The following is a 15,498-nucleotide window of genomic DNA, read 5'->3' as shown; positions in this document are numbered from 1 at the left end:
AGGTCTTAACTCTTACTCTGGCCTACTGGTTAAGGTCTTAACTCTTACTCCGGCCTAATGGTTAAGGTCTTAACTCTTACTCTGGCCTACTGGTTAAGGTCTTAACTCTTACTCTGGCCTAATAGCAAAGGTCTTAGAATCGTACTATGGCCTACAGGTTAAGGTCTTAACTCTTACCCTGGCCTACTGGTTAAGGTCTTAACTCTAACTCTGGCCTAATAGATAAGGTCTTAGACTCGTACTCTGGCCTAATAGCTAAGGTCTTAACTCTTACTCTTGCCTACTGGTTAAGGTCTTAACTCTTACTCTGGCCTACTGGTTAAGGTCTTAACTCTTACTCTGGCCTAATAGCTAAGGTCTTAGACTCGTACTCTGGCCTAATGGTTAAGGTCTTAACTCTTACCCTGGCCTAATAGCTAAGGTCTTAGACTTGTCCTCTGGGCTAATAGCTAAGGTCTTAATTCTTACTCTTGCCTACTGGTTAAGGTCTTAACTCTTACTCTGGCCTACTGGTTAAGGTTTTAACTCTTACTCTGGCCTAATAGCTAAGGTCTTAGACTCATACTCTGGCCTACAGGTTAAGGTCTTAACTCTTACTCTGGCCTAATAGCTAAGGTCTTAAACTCGTACTCTGGCCTAATAGCTAAGGTCTTAACTCTTACTCTGGCCTACTGGTTAAGGTCTTAACTCTTACTCTGGCCTAATAGCTAAGGTCTTAGACTCGTACTCTGGCCTAATGGTTAAGGTCTTAACTCTTACCCTGGCCTAATAGCTAAGGTCTTAGACTTGTCCTCTGGCCTAATAGCTAAGGTCTTAACTCTTACTCTGGCCTCCTAGTTAAGGTTTTAACTCTTACTCTTGCCTACCTGTTAAGGTCTTAACTCTTACTCTGGCCTAATAGCTAAGGTCTTAGACTCGTACTCTGGCCTACTGGTTAAGGTCTTAATTCTTACTCTGGCCTAATAGCTAAGGTCTAAGACTCGTACTCTGTCCTAATGGTTTAGGTCTTAACTCTTACTCTGGCCTACTGGTTAAGGTCTTAACTCTTACTCTGGCCTAATAGCTAAGGTCTTAGACTCATACTCTGGCCTAATGGTTAATGTCTTAACTCTTACTCTGGCCTACTGGTTAAGGTCTTAACTCTTACCCTGGCCTAATAGATAAGGTCTTAGACTCGTACTCTGGCCTACAGGTTAAGGTCTTAACTCTTACTCTGGCCTAATAGCTAAGGTCTTAAACTCGTACTCTGGCCTACTGGTTAAGGTCTTAACTCTTACTCTGGCCTACTGGTTAAGGTCTTAACTCTTACTCTGGCCTAATAGCTAAGGTCTTAGACTCGTACTCTGGCCTAATGGTTAAGATCTTAACTCGTACCCTGGCCTAATAGCTAAGGTCTTAGACTCGTACTCTGGCCTACAGGTTAAGGTCTTAACTCTTACTCTGGCCTAATAGCTAAGGTCTTAACTCTTACTCTGGCCTAATAGCTACGGTCTTAACTCTTACTCTGGCCGAATGGTTAAGGTCTTAACTCTTACTCTGGCCTACTGGTTAAGGTCTTAACTCTTACTCTGGCCTAATAGCAAAGGTCTTAGAATCGTACTATGGCCTACAAGTTAAGGTCTTAACTCTTACCCTGGCCTACTGGTTAAGGTCTTAACTCTAACTCTGGCCTAACAGATAAGGTCTTAGACTCGTACTCTGGCCTAATAGCTAAGGTCTTAACTCTTACTCAGGCCTAATAGCTAAGGTCTTAGACTCATACTCTGGCCTAATGGTTAAGGTCTTAACTCTTACTCTGGCCTAATAACTAAGGTCTTAACTCTTACTCTGGCCTAATAGCTAAGGTCTTAGACTCGTACTCTGGCCTACTGGTGAAGGTCTTAACTCTTACTCTGGCCTACTGGTTAAGGTCTTAACTCTTACTCTGGCCTAATAGCTAAGGTCTTGGACTCGTACTCTGGCCTAATGGTTAAGGTCTTAAATCTTACTCTGGCCTACTGGTTAAGGTCTTAACTCTTACTCTGGCCTAATAGCTAAGGTCTAAGACTCGTACTCTGGCCTAATGGTTTAGGTCTTAACTCATACTCTGGCCTACTGGTTAAGGTCTTAACTCTTACTTTGGTCTACTGGTTAAGGTCTTAACTCTTACTCTGGCCTAATAGCTAAGGTCCTAGACTCATACTCTGGCCTACAGGTTAAGGTCTTAACTCGTACTCTGGCCTAATAGCTAAGGTCTTAACTCTTACTCTGGCCTCCTGGTTAAGGTTTTAACTCTTACTCTGGCCTACTGGTTAAGGTCTTAACTCTTACTCTGGCCTAATAGCTAAGGTCTTAGACTCGTACTCTGGCCTACAGGTTAAGGTCTTAACTCTTACTCTGGCCTAATCGCTAAGGTCTTAGACTCGTACTCTGGCCTAATAGCTAAGGTCTTAACTCTTACTCTGGCCTACTGGTTAAGGTCTTAACTCTTACTCTGGCCTACTGGTTAAGGTCTTAACTCTTACTCTGGCCTAATAGCTAAGGTCTTAGACTCGTACTCTGGCCTAATGGTTAAGGTCTTAACTCTTACCCTGGCCTAATAGCTAAGGTCTTAGACTTGTCCTCTGGGCTAATAGCTAAGGTCTTAACTCTTACTCTGGCCTACTGGTTAAAGTCTTAACTCTTACTCTGGCCTACTGGTTATGGTCTTAACTCTTACTCTGGCCTAATATCTAAGGTCCTAACTCTTACTCTGGCCAAATAGCTAAGGTCTTAGACTCGTACTATGGCCTACAGGTTAAGGTCTTAACTCTTACTCTGGCCTAATAGCTAAGGTCTTAGACTCGTACTCTGGCCTAATGGTTAAGGTCTTATCTCTTACTCTGGCCTACTGGTTAAGGTCTTAACTCTTACTCTGGCCCAACAGCTTAGGTCTTAACTCTTACTCTGGCCTACTGGTTAAAGTCTTAACTCTTTCTCTGGCCTAATAGCTAAGGTCTTAACTCTTACTCTGGCCTAATAGCTAAGGTCTTAGACTCATACTCTGGCCTAATGGTTAAGGTCCTAACTCTTACTCTGGCCTACTGGTTAAGGTCTTAACTCTTACTCTGGCCTAATAGCTAAGGTCTTAGACTCGTACTCTGGCCTAATGGTTAAGGTCTTAAATCTTACTCTGGCCTAATAGCTAAGGTCTTAACTCTTACTCTGGCATAATAGCTAAGGTCTTAGACTCGTACTCTGGCCTACTGGTTAAGGTCTTAACTCTTACTCTGGCCTAATCGCTAAGGTCTTAGACTTGTACTCTGGTCTAATGGTTAAGGTCTTAACTCTTACTCTGGCCTAATAGCTAAGGTCTTAGACTCGTACTCTGGTCTAATGGTTAAGGTCTTAACTCTTACTCTGGCCTGCTGGTTAAGGTCTTAACTCTTACTCTGGCCTAATAGCTAAGGTCTTAGAAATGTACTATGGCCTACAGGTTAAGGTCTTAACTCTTACTCTGGCCTACTGGTTAAGGTCTTAACTCTTACTCTGGCCTAATAGCTAAGGTTTTAACACTTACTCTGGCCTAATAGCTAAGGTCTTAGACTCGTACTCTGGCCTAATGGTTAAGGTCTTAACTCTTACTCTGTCCTAATAGCTAAGGTCTTAAATCTTACTCTGGCCTAATAGCTAAGGTCTTAACTCTTACTCTGACCGAATGGTTAAGGTCTTAACTCTTACTCTGGCCTAATAGCTAAGGTCTTAACTCTTATTCTGGCCTAATAGCTAAGGTCTTAGACTCGTACTCTGGCCTACTGGTTAAGGTCTTAACTCTTACTCTGGCCTAATAGCTAAGGTCTTGGACTCGTACTCTGGCCTACAGGTTAAGGTCTTAACTCTTACCCTGGCCTACTGGTTAAGGTCTTAACACTAACTCTGGCCTAATAGATAAGGTCTTAGACTCGTACTCTGGCCTAATAGCTAAGGTCTTAGACTCGTACTCTGGCCTATTGGTTAAGGTCTTAACTCTTACTCTGGCCTACTGGTTAAGGTCTTAACTCCTACTACTCCGGCCTAATGGTTAAGGTCTTAACTCTTACTCTGGCCTACTGGTTAAGGTCTTAACTCTTACTCTGGCCTAATAGCAAAGGTCTTAGAATCGTACTATGGCCTACAGGTTAAGGTCTTAACTCTTACCTTGGCCTACTGGTTAAGGTCTTAACTCTGGCCTAATAGATAAGGTCTTAGACTCGTACTCTGGCCTAATAGCTAAGGTCTTAACACTTACTCAGTCCTAATAGCTAAGGTCTTAGACTCGTACTCTGGCCTACTGGTTAAGGTCTTAACTCTTACTCTGGCCTAATAGCTAAGGTCTTAGACTCGTACTCTGGCCTAATGGTTAAGGTCTTAACTCTTACTCTGGCCTAATAGCTAAGGTCTTAACTCTTACTCTGGCCTAATAGCTAAGGTCTTAGACTCGTACTCTGGCCTACAGGTTAAGGTCTTAACTCTTACTCTGGCCTAATAGCTAAGGTCTTAAACTCGTACTCTGGCCTAATAGCTAAGGTCTTAACTCTTACTCTGGCCTCCTGGTTAAGGTTTTAACTCTAACTCTGGCCTACTGGTTAAGGTCTTAACTCTTACTCTGGCCTAATAGCTAAGGTCTTAGACTCGTACTCTGGCCTACAGGTTAAGGTCTTAACTCTTACTCTGGCCTAATAGCTAAGGTCTTAGACTTGTACTCTGGCCTAATGGTTAAGGTCTTAACTCTTACCCTGGCCTAATAGCTAAGGTCTTAGACTTGTCCTCTGGGCTAATAGCTAAGGTCTTAACTCTTACTCTGGCCTACTGGTTAAAGTCTTAACTCTTACTCTGGCCTACTGGTTATGGTCTTAACTCTTACTCTGGCCTACTGGTTAAGGTCTTAACTTGTATTCCGGCCTAATAGCTAAGGTCTTAGACTCGTACTCTGGCCTACTGGTTAAGGTCTTAACTCTTACTCTCGCCTAATATCTAAGGTCTTAACTCTTACTCTGGCCAAATAGCTAAGGTCTTAGACTCGTACTATGGCCTACAGGTTAAGGTCTTAACACTTACTCTGGCCTAATAGCTAAGGTCTTAGACTCATACTCTGGCCTAATGGTTAAGGTCTTATCTCTTACTCTGGCCTACTGGTTAAGGTCTTAACTCTTACTCTGGCCCAACAGCTTAGGTCTTAACTCTTACTCTGGCCTATTGGTTAAAGTCTTAACTCTTTCTCTGTCCTAATAGCTAAGGTCTTAACTCTTACTCTGGCCTAATAGCTAAGGTCTTAGACTCATACTCTGGCCTAATGGTTAAGGTCTTAACTCTTACTCTGGCCTACAGGTTAAGGTCTTAACTCTTACTCTGGCCTAATAGCTAAGGTCTTAGACTCGTACTCTGGCCTAATGGTTAAGGTCTTAACTCTTACTCTGGCCTAATAGCTAAGGTCTTAACTCTTACTCTGGCCTAATAGCTAAGGTCTTATACTCATACTCTGGCCTACTGGTTAAGGTCTTAACTCTTACTCTGGCCTAATCGCTAAGGTCTTAGACTTGTACTCTGGTCTAATGGTTAAGGTCTTAATTCTTACTCTGGCCTAATAGCTAAGGTCTTAGACTCGTACTCTGGTCTAATGGTTAAGGTCTTAACTCTTACTCTGGCCTGCTGGTTATGGTCTTAACTCTTACTCTGGCATAATAGCTAAGGTCTTAGACATGTACTATGGCCTACAGGTTAAGGTCTTAACTCTTACTCTGGCCTACTGGTTAAGGTCTTAACTCTTACTCTGGCCTAATAGCTAAGGTTTTAACACTTACTCTGGCCTAATAGCTAAGGTCTTAGACTCGTACTCTGGCCTAATGGTTAAGGTCTTAACTCTTACTCTGTCCTAATAGCTAAGGTCTTAACTCTTACTCTGGCCTAATAGCTAAGGTCTTAACTCTTACTCTGGCCGAATGGTTAAGGTCTTAACTCTTACTCTGGCCTAATAGCTAAGGTCTTAACTCTTATTCTGGCCTAATAGCTAAGGTCTTAGACTCGTACTCTGGCCTATTGGTTAAGGTCTTAACTCTTACTCTGGCCTACTGGTTAAGGTCTTAACTCTTACACTGGCCTAATAGCTAAGGTCTTGGACTCGTACTCTGGCCTACAGGTTAAGGTCTTAACTCTTACCCTGGCCTACTGGTTAAGGTCTTAACACTAACTCTGGCCTAATAGATAAGGTCTTAGACTCGTACTCTGGCCTACTAGCTAAGGTCTTAACTCTTACTCTGGCCTACTGGTTAAGGTCTTAACTCTTACTCTGGCCTAGTGGTTAAGGTCTTAACTCTTACTCTGGCCTAATAGCTAAGGTCTTAGACTCGTACTCTGGCCTAATGGTTAAGATCTTAACTCTTACCCTGGCCTAATAGCTAAGGTCTTAGACTTGTCCTCTGGGCTAATAGCTAAGGTCTTAACTCTTACTCTGGCCTACTGGTTAAAGTCTTAACTCTTACTCTGGCCTACTGGTTATGGTCTTAACTCTTACTCTGGCCTACTGGTTAAGGTCTTAACTTGTACTCCGGCCTAATAGCTAAGGTCTTAGACTCGTACTCTGGCCTACTGGTTAAGGTCTTAACTCTTACTCTGGCCTAATATCTAAGGTCTTAACTCTTACTCTGGCCAAATAGCTAAGGTTTTAGACTCGTACTATGGCCTACAGGTTAAGGTCTTAACTCTTACTCTGGCCTAATAGCTAAGGTCTTTGACTCGTACTCTGGCCTAATGGTTAAGGTCTTATCTCTTACTCTGGCCTAATAGCTAAGGTCTTAACTCTTACTCTGGCCTAATAGCTAAGGTCTTAACTCTTACTCTGGCCGAATGGTTAAGGTCTTAACTCTTACTCTGGCATAATAACTAAGGTCTTAACTCTTACTCTGGCCTAACAGCTAAGGTCCTAGACTCGTACTATGGCCTACAGGTTAAGGTCTTAACTCTTACCCTGGCCTACTGGTTAAGGTCTTAACTCTAACTCTGGCCTAATAGATAAGGTCTTAGACTCATACTCTAGCCTAATAGCTAAGGTCTTAGACTCGTACTCTGGCCTAATGGTTAAGGTCTTAACTCTTACTCTGGCCTACTGGTTAAGGTCTTAACTCTTACTCCGGCCTAATGATTAAGGTCTTAACTCTTACTCTGGCCTACTGGTTAAGGTCTTAACTCTTACTCTGGCCTAATAGCTAAGGTCTTAGACTCGTACTCTGGCCTAATAGTTAAGGTCTTAACTCTTACCCTGGCCTAATAGCTAAGGTCTTAGACTTGTCCTCTGGCCTAATAGCTAAGGTCTTAACTCTTACTCTGGCCTCCTGGTTAAGGTTTTAACTCTTACTCTGGCCTACTGGTTAAGGTCTTAACTCTTACTCTGGCCTAATAGCTAAGGTCTTAGACTCGTACTCTGGCCTACAGGTTAAGGTCTTAACTCTTACTCTGGCCTAATAGCTAAGGTCTTAGACTCGTACTCTGACCTAATATCTAAGGTCTTAACTCTTACTCTTGCCTACTGGTTAAGGTCTTAACTCTTACTCTGGCCTACTGGTTAAGGTCTTAACTCTTACTCTGGCCTAATAGCTAAGGTCTTAGACTCGTACTCTGGCCTAATGGTTAAGATCTTAACTCGTACCCTGGCCTAATAGCTAAGGTCTTAGACTCGTACTCTGGCCTACAGGTTAAGGTCTTAACTCTTACTCTGGCCTAATAGCTAAGGTCTTAACTCTTACTCTGGCCTAATAGCTACGGTCTTAACTCTTACTCTGGCCGAATGGTTAAGGTCTTAACTCTTACTCTGGCCTAATAACTAAGGTCATAACTCTTACTCTGGCCTCATAGCTAAGGTCTTAGATTTGTACTCTGGCCTACTGGTTAAGGTCTTAACTCTTACTTTGGTCTACTTGTTAAGGTCTTAACTCTTACTCTGGCCTAATAGCTAAGGTCTTAGACTCGTACTCTGGCCTACAGGTTAAGGTCTTAACTCTTACTCTGGCCTAATAGCTAAGGTCTTAAACTCATACTCTGGCCTAATAGCTAAGGTCTTAACTCTTACGCTGGCCTCCTGGTTACGGTTTTAACTCTTACTTTGGCCTACTGGTTAAGGTCTTAACTCTTACTCTGGCCTAATAGCTAAGGTCTTAGACTCGTACTCTGGCCTACAGGTTAAGGTCTTAACTCTTACTCTGGCCTAATAGCTAAGGTCTTAGACTCGTACTCTGGCCTAATAGCTAAGGTCTTAACTCTTACTCTTGCCTACTGGTTAAGGTCTTAACTCTTACTCTGGCCTACTGGTTAAGGTCTTAACTCTTACTCTGGCCTAATAGCTAAGGTCTTAGACTCGTACTCTGGCCTAATGGTTAAGGTCTTAACTCTTACCCTGGCCTAATAGCTAAGGTCTTAGACTTGTCCTCTGGGCTAATAGCTAAGGTCTTAATTCTTACTCTTGCCTACTGGTTAAGGTCTTAACTCTTACTCTGGCCTACTGGTTAAGGTTTTAACTCTTACTCTGGCCTAATAGCTAAGGTCTTAGACTCGTACTCTGGCCTACAGGTTAAGGTCTTAACTCTTACTCTGGCCTAATAGCTAAGGTCTTAAACTCGTACTCTGGCCTAATAGCTAAGGTCTTAACTCTTACTCTGGCCTACTGGTTAAGGTCTTAACTCTTACTCTGGCCTAATAGCTAAGGTCTTAGACTCGTACTCTGGCCTAATGGTTAAGGTCTTAACTCTTACCCTGGCCTAATAGCTAAGGTCTTAGACTTGTCCTCTGGCCTAATAGCTAAGGTCTTAACTCTTACTCTGGCCTCCTAGTTAAGGTTTTAACTCTTACTCTTGCCTACCTGTTAAGGTCTTAACTCTTACTCTGGCCTAATAGCTAAGGTCTTAGACTCGTACTCTGGCCTACAGGTTAAGGTCTTAACTCTTACTCTGGCCTAATAGCTAAGGTCTTAGACTCGTACTCTGGCCTAATAGCTAAGGTCTTAACTCTTACTCTTGCCTACTGGTTAAGGTCTTAACTCTTACTCTGGCCTACTGGTTAAGGTCTTAACTCTTACTCTGGCCTAATAGCTAAGGTCTTAGACTCGTACTCTGGCCTAATGGTTAAGGTCTTAACTCTAACCCTGGCCTAATAGCTAAGGTCTTAGACTCGTACTCTGGCCTACAGGTTAAGGTCTTAACTCTTACTCTGGCCTAATAGCTAAGGTCTTAAACTCGTACTCTGGCCTACTGGTTAAAGTCTTAACTCCTACTCTGGCCTACTGGTTATGGTCTTAACTCTTACTCTGGCCTACTGGTTAAGGTCTTAACTTGTACTCCGGCCTAATAGCTAAGGTCTTAGACTCGTACTCTGGCCTACTGGTTAAGGTCTTAACTCTTACTCTGGCCTAATATCTAAGGTCTTAACTCTTACTCTGGCCAAATAGCTAAGGTCTTAGACTCGTACTATGGCCTACAGGTTAAGGTCTTAACTCTTACTCTGGCCTAATAGCTAAGGTCTTAGACTTGTACTCTGGCCTAATGGTTAAGGTCTTATCTCTTACTCTGGCCTACTGGTTAAGGTCTTAACTCTTACTCTGGTCCAACAGCTTAGGTCTTAACTCTTACTCTGGCCTACTGGTTAAAGTCTAAACTCTTTCTCTGGCCTAATAGCTAAGGTCTTAACTCTTACTCTGGCCTAAAAGCTAAGGTCTTAGACTCATACACTGGCCTAATGGTTAAGGTCTTAACTCTTACTCTGGCCTACTGGTTAAGGTCGTAACTCTTACTCTGGCCTAATAGCTAAGGTCTTAACTCTTACTCTGGCCTAATAGCTAAGGTCTTAGACTCGTACTCTGGCCTACTGGTTAAGGTCTTAACTCTTACTCTGGCCTAATAGCTAAGGTCTTAGACTTGTACTCTGGTCTAATGGTTAAGGTCTTAACTCTTACTCTGGCCTAATAGCTAAGGCCTTAGACTCGTACTCTGGCCTAATAGCTTAGGTCTTAGACTCGTACTCTGGCCTAAAAGCTAAGGTCTTAACTCTTACTCTGGCCTACTGGTTAAGGTCTTAACTCTTACTCTGGCCTAGTGGTTAAGGTCTTAACTCTTACTCTGGCCTAATAGCTAAGGTCTTAGACTCGTACTCTGGCCTAATGATTAAGGTCTTAACTCTTACTCTGGCCTACTGGTTAAGGTCTTAACTCTTACTCTGGCCTAATAGGTAAGGTCTTAACTCTTACTCTGGCCTAATAGGTAAGGTCTTAGACTCGTACTATGGCCTAATAGCTAAGGTCTTAGACTCGTACTCTGGCCTAATAGCTAAGGTCTTAACTCTTACTCTGGCCTACTGGTTAAGGTCTTAATTCTTACTCTGGCCCACTGGTTAAGGTCTTAACTCTTACTCTGGCTTAATAGCTAAGGTCTTAGACTCGAACTCTGGCCTAATAGCTAAGGTCTTAGACTTGTACTCTGGCCTAATGGTTAAGGTCTTAACTCTTACTCTGGCCTACAGGTTAAGGTCTTAACTCTTACTCTGGCCTAATAGCTAAGGTCTTAGACTCGTACTCTGGCCTAATGGTTAATGTCTTAGACTCGTACTCTGGCCTAATGGTTAATGTCTTAACTCTTACTCTGGCCTACTGGTTAAGGTTTTAACTCTTACGCTGGGCTAATAGCTAAGGTCTTAACTCTTACTCTGGCCTAATAGCTAAGGTCTTAACTCTTACTCTGGCCTAATTACTAAGGTCTTAGACTCGTACTCTGGACTACTGGTTAAGGTCTTAACTCTTACTCTGGACTACTGGTTAAGGTCTTAACTCTTACTCTGGCCTAATAGCTAAGGTCTTAACTCTTACTCTGGCCTAATAGCTAAGGTCTTAGACTCGTACTCTGGCCTAATGGTTAAGGTCTTAACTCTTACTCTGGCCTACTGTTTATGGTCTTAACTCTTACTCTGGCCTACTGGGTAAGGTCTTAACTTGTACTCCGGCCTAATAGCTAAGGTCTTAGACTCGTACTCTGGCCTACTGGTTAAGGTCTTAACTCTTACTCTGGCCTAATATCTAAGGTCTTAACTCTTACTCTGGCCAAATAGCTAAGGTCTTAGACTCGTACTATGGCCTACAGGTTAAGGTCTTAACTCTTACTCTGGCCTAATAGCTAAGGTCTTAGACTCGTACTCTGGCTAATGGTTAAGGTCTTATCTCTTACTCTGGCCTACTGGTTAAGGTCTTAACTCTTACTCTGGCCCAACAGCTTAGGTCTTAACTCTTACTCTGGCCTACTGGTTAAAGTCTTAACTCTTTCTCTGGCCTAATAGCTAAGGTCTTAACTCTTACTCTGGCCTAATAGCTAAGGTCTTAGACTCATACTCTGGCCTAATGGTTAAGGTCTTAACTCTTACTCTGGCCTACTGGTTAAGGTCTTAACTCTTACTCTGGCCTAATAGCTAAGGTCTTAGACTCGTACTCTGGCCTAATGGTTAAGGTCTTAACTCTTACTCTGGCCTAATAGCTAAGGTCTTAACTCTTACTCTGGCCTAATAGCTAAGGTCTTAGACTCATACTCTGGCCTACTGGTTAAGGTCTTAACTTTTACTCTGGCCTAATTGCTAAGGTCTCAGACTTGTACTCTGGTCTAATGGTTAAGGTCTTAACTCTTACTCTGGCCTGCTGGTTATGGTCTTAACTCTTACTCTGGCCTAATAGCTAAGGTCTTAGACATGTACTATGGCCTACAGGTTAAGGTCTTAACTCTTACTCTGGCCTACTGGTTAAGGTCTTAACTCTTACTCTGGCCTAATAGCTAAGGTTTTAACACTTACTCTGGCCTAATAGCTAAGGTCTTAGACTCGTACTCTGGCCTAATGGTTAAGGTCTTAACTCTTACTCTGTCCTAATAGCTAAGGTCTTAACTCTTACTCTGGCCTAATAGCTAAGGTCTTAACTCTTACTCTGGCCGAATGGTTAAGGTCTTAACTCTTACTCTGGCCTAATAGCTAAGGTCTTAACTCTTATTCTGGCCTAATAGCTAAGGTCTTAGACTCGTACTCTGGCCTACTGTTTAAGCTCTTAACTCTTACTCTGGCCTACTGGTTAAGGTCTTAACTCTTACTCTGGCCTAATAGCTAAGGTCTTGGACTCGTACTCTGGCCTACAGGTTAAGGTCTTAACTCTTACCCTGGCCTACTGGTTAAGGTCTTAACACTAACTCTGGCCTAATAGATAAGGTCTTAGACTCGTACTCTGGCCTAATAGCTAAGGTCTTAGACTCGTACTCTGGCCTATTGGTTAAGGTCTTAACTCTTACTCTGGCCTACTGGTTAAGGTCTTAACTCTTACTGCGGCCTAATGGTTAAGGTCTTAACTCTTACTCTGGCCTACTGGTTAAGGTCTTAACTCTTACTCTGGCCTAATAGCAAAGGTCTTAGAATCGTACTATGGCCTACAGGTTAAGGTCTTAACTCTTACCCTGGCCTACTGGTTAAGGTCTTAACTCTAACTCTGGCCTAATAGATAAGGTCTTAGACTCGTACTCTGGCCTAATAGCTAAGGTCTTAACTCTTACTCAGGCCTAATAGCTAAGGTCTTAGACTTGTACTCTGGCCTACTGTTTAAGCTCTTAACTCTTACTGGCCTAATAGCTAAGGTCTTAGACTTGTACTCTGGCCTACAGGTTCAGGTCTTAACTCTTACTCTGGCCTACTGGTTAAGGTCTTAACTCTTACTCTGGCCTAATAGCTAAGGTCTTAACTCTTACTCTGGCCTAATAGCTACGGTCTTAACTCTTACTCTGGCCGAATGGTTAAGGTCTTAGACTCGTACTCTGGCCTACAGGTTAAGGTCTTAACTCTTACTCTGGCCTAATAGCTAAGGTCTTAGACTCGTACTCTGGCCTAATAGCTAAGGGCTTAACTCTTACTCTTGCCTACTGGTTAAGGTCTTAACTCTTACTCTGGCCTACTGGTTAAGGTCTTAACTCTTACTCTGGCCTAATAGCTAAGGTTTTAGACTCGTACTCTGGCATAATGGTTAAGGTCTTAACTCTTACCCTGGCCTAGTAGCTAAGGTCTTAGACTTGTCCTCTGGGCTAAAAGCTAAGGTCTTAACTCTTACTCTTGCCTACTGGTTAAGGTCTTAACTCTTACTCTGGCCTACTGGTTAAGGTTTTAACTCTTACTCTGGCCTAATAACTAAGGTCTTAGACTCGTACTCTGGCCTACAGGTTAAGGTCTTAACTCTTACTCTGGCCTAATAGCTAAGGTCTTAAACTCTTTCTCTGGCCTAATAGCTAAGGTGTTAACTCTGGCCTAATGGTTAAGGTCTTAACTCTTACCCTGGCCTAATAGCTAAGGTCTTAGACTCGTACTCTGGCCTACAGGTTAAGGTCTTAACTCTTACTCTGGCCTAATAGATAAGGTCTTAAACTTGTACTCTGGCCTAATAGCTAAGGTCTTAACTCTTACTCTGGCCTACTGGTTAAGGTCTTAACTCTTACTCTGGCCTAATATCTAAGGTCTTAACTCTTACTCTGGCCTACTGGTTAAGGTCTTAACTCTTACTCTGGCCTAATAGCAAAGGTTTTAACACCTACTCTGGCCTAATAGCTAAGGTCTTAGACTCGTACTCTGGCCTAATGGTTAAGGTCTTAACTCTTACTCTGTCCTAATAGCTAAGGTCTTAACTCTTACTCTGGCCTAATAGCTAAGGTCTTAACTCTTACTCTGGCCGAATGGTTAAGGTCTTAAATCTTACTCTGGCCTACTGGTTAAGGTCTTAATTCTTACTCTGGCCTAATAGCTAAGGTCTAAGACTCGTACTCTGTCCTAATGGTTTAGGTCTTAACTCTTACTCTGGCCTACTGGTTAAGGTCTTAACTCTTACTCTGGCCTAATAGCTAAGGTCTTAGACTCATACTCTGGCCTAATGGTTAATGTCTTAACTCTTACTCTGGCCTACTGGTTAAGGTCTTAACTCTTACCCTGGCCTAATAGATAAGGTCTTAGACTCGTACTCTGGCCTACAGGTTAAGGTCTTAACTCTTACTCTGGCCTAATAGCTAAGGTCTTAAACTCGTACTCTGGCCTACTGGTTAAGGTCTTAACTCTTACTCTGGCCTACTGGTTAAGGTCTTAACTCTTACTCTGGCCTAATAGCTAAGGTCTTAGACTCGTACTCTGGCCTAATGGTTAAGATCTTAACTCGTACCCTGGCCTAATAGCTAAGGTCTTAGACTCGTACTCTGGCCTACAGGTTAAGGTCTTAACTCTTACTCTGGCCTAATAGCTAAGGTCTTAACTCTTACTCTGGCCTAATAGCTACGGTCTTAACTCTTACTCTGGCCGAATGGTTAAGGTCTTAACTCTTACTCTGGCCTACTGGTTAAGGTCTTAACTCTTACTCTGGCCTAATAGCAAAGGTCTTAGAATCGTACTATGGCCTACAAGTTAAGGTCTTAACTCTTACCCTGGCCTACTGGTTAAGGTCTTAACTCTAACTCTGGCCTAACAGATAAGGTCTTAGACTCGTACTCTGGCCTAATAGCTAAGGTCTTAACTCTTACTCAGGCCTAATAGCTAAGGTCTTAGACTCATACTCTGGCCTAATGGTTAAGGTCTTAACTCTTACTCTGGCCTAATAACTAAGGTCTTAACTCTTACTCTGGCCTAATAGCTAAGGTCTTAGACTCGTACTCTGGCCTACTGGTGAAGGTCTTAACTCTTACTCTGGCCTACTGGTTAAGGTCTTAACTCTTACTCTGGCCTAATAGCTAAGGTCTTGGACTCGTACTCTGGCCTAATGGTTAAGGTCTTAAATCTTACTCTGGCCTACTGGTTAAGGTCTTAACTCTTACTCTGGCCTAATAGCTAAGGTCTAAGACTCGTACTCTGGCCTAATGGTTTAGGTCTTAACTCATACTCTGGCCTACTGGTTAAGGTCTTAACTCTTACTTTGGTCTACTGGTTAAGGTCTTAACTCTTACTCTGGCCTAATAGCTAAGGTCCTAGACTCATACTCTGGCCTACAGGTTAAGGTCTTAACTCTTACTCTGGCCTAATAGCTAAGGTCTTAAACTCGTACTCTGGCCTAATAGCTAAGGTCTTAACTCTTACTCTGGCCTCCTGGTTAAGGTTTTAACTCTTACTCTGGCCTACTGGTTAAGGTCTTAACTCTTACTCTGGCCTAATAGCTAAGGTCTTAGACTCGTACTCTGGCCTACAGGTTAAGGTCTTAACTCTTACTCTGGCCTAATCGCTAAGGTCTTAGACTCGTACTCTGGCCTAATAGCTAAGGTCTTAACTCTTACTCTGGCCTACTGGTTAAGGTCTTAACTCTTACTCTGGCCTACTGGTTAAGGTCTTAACTCTTACTCTGGCCTAATAGCTAAGGTCTTAGACTCGTACTCTGGCCTAATGGTTAAGGTCTTAACTCTTACCCTGGCCTAATAGCTAAGGTCTTAGACTTGTCCTCTGGGCTAATAGCTAAGGTCTTAACTCTTACTCTGGCCTACTGGT

The sequence above is a fragment of the Triturus cristatus genome, chromosome 12 (assembly GCF_964204655.1).
Source record: "Triturus cristatus chromosome 12, aTriCri1.1, whole genome shotgun sequence".
NCBI lineage: Eukaryota > Metazoa > Chordata > Amphibia > Caudata > Salamandridae > Triturus > Triturus cristatus.
The sequence above is the reverse complement of the archived record's forward strand: the minus strand, read 5'-3'. Positions refer to the sequence as shown.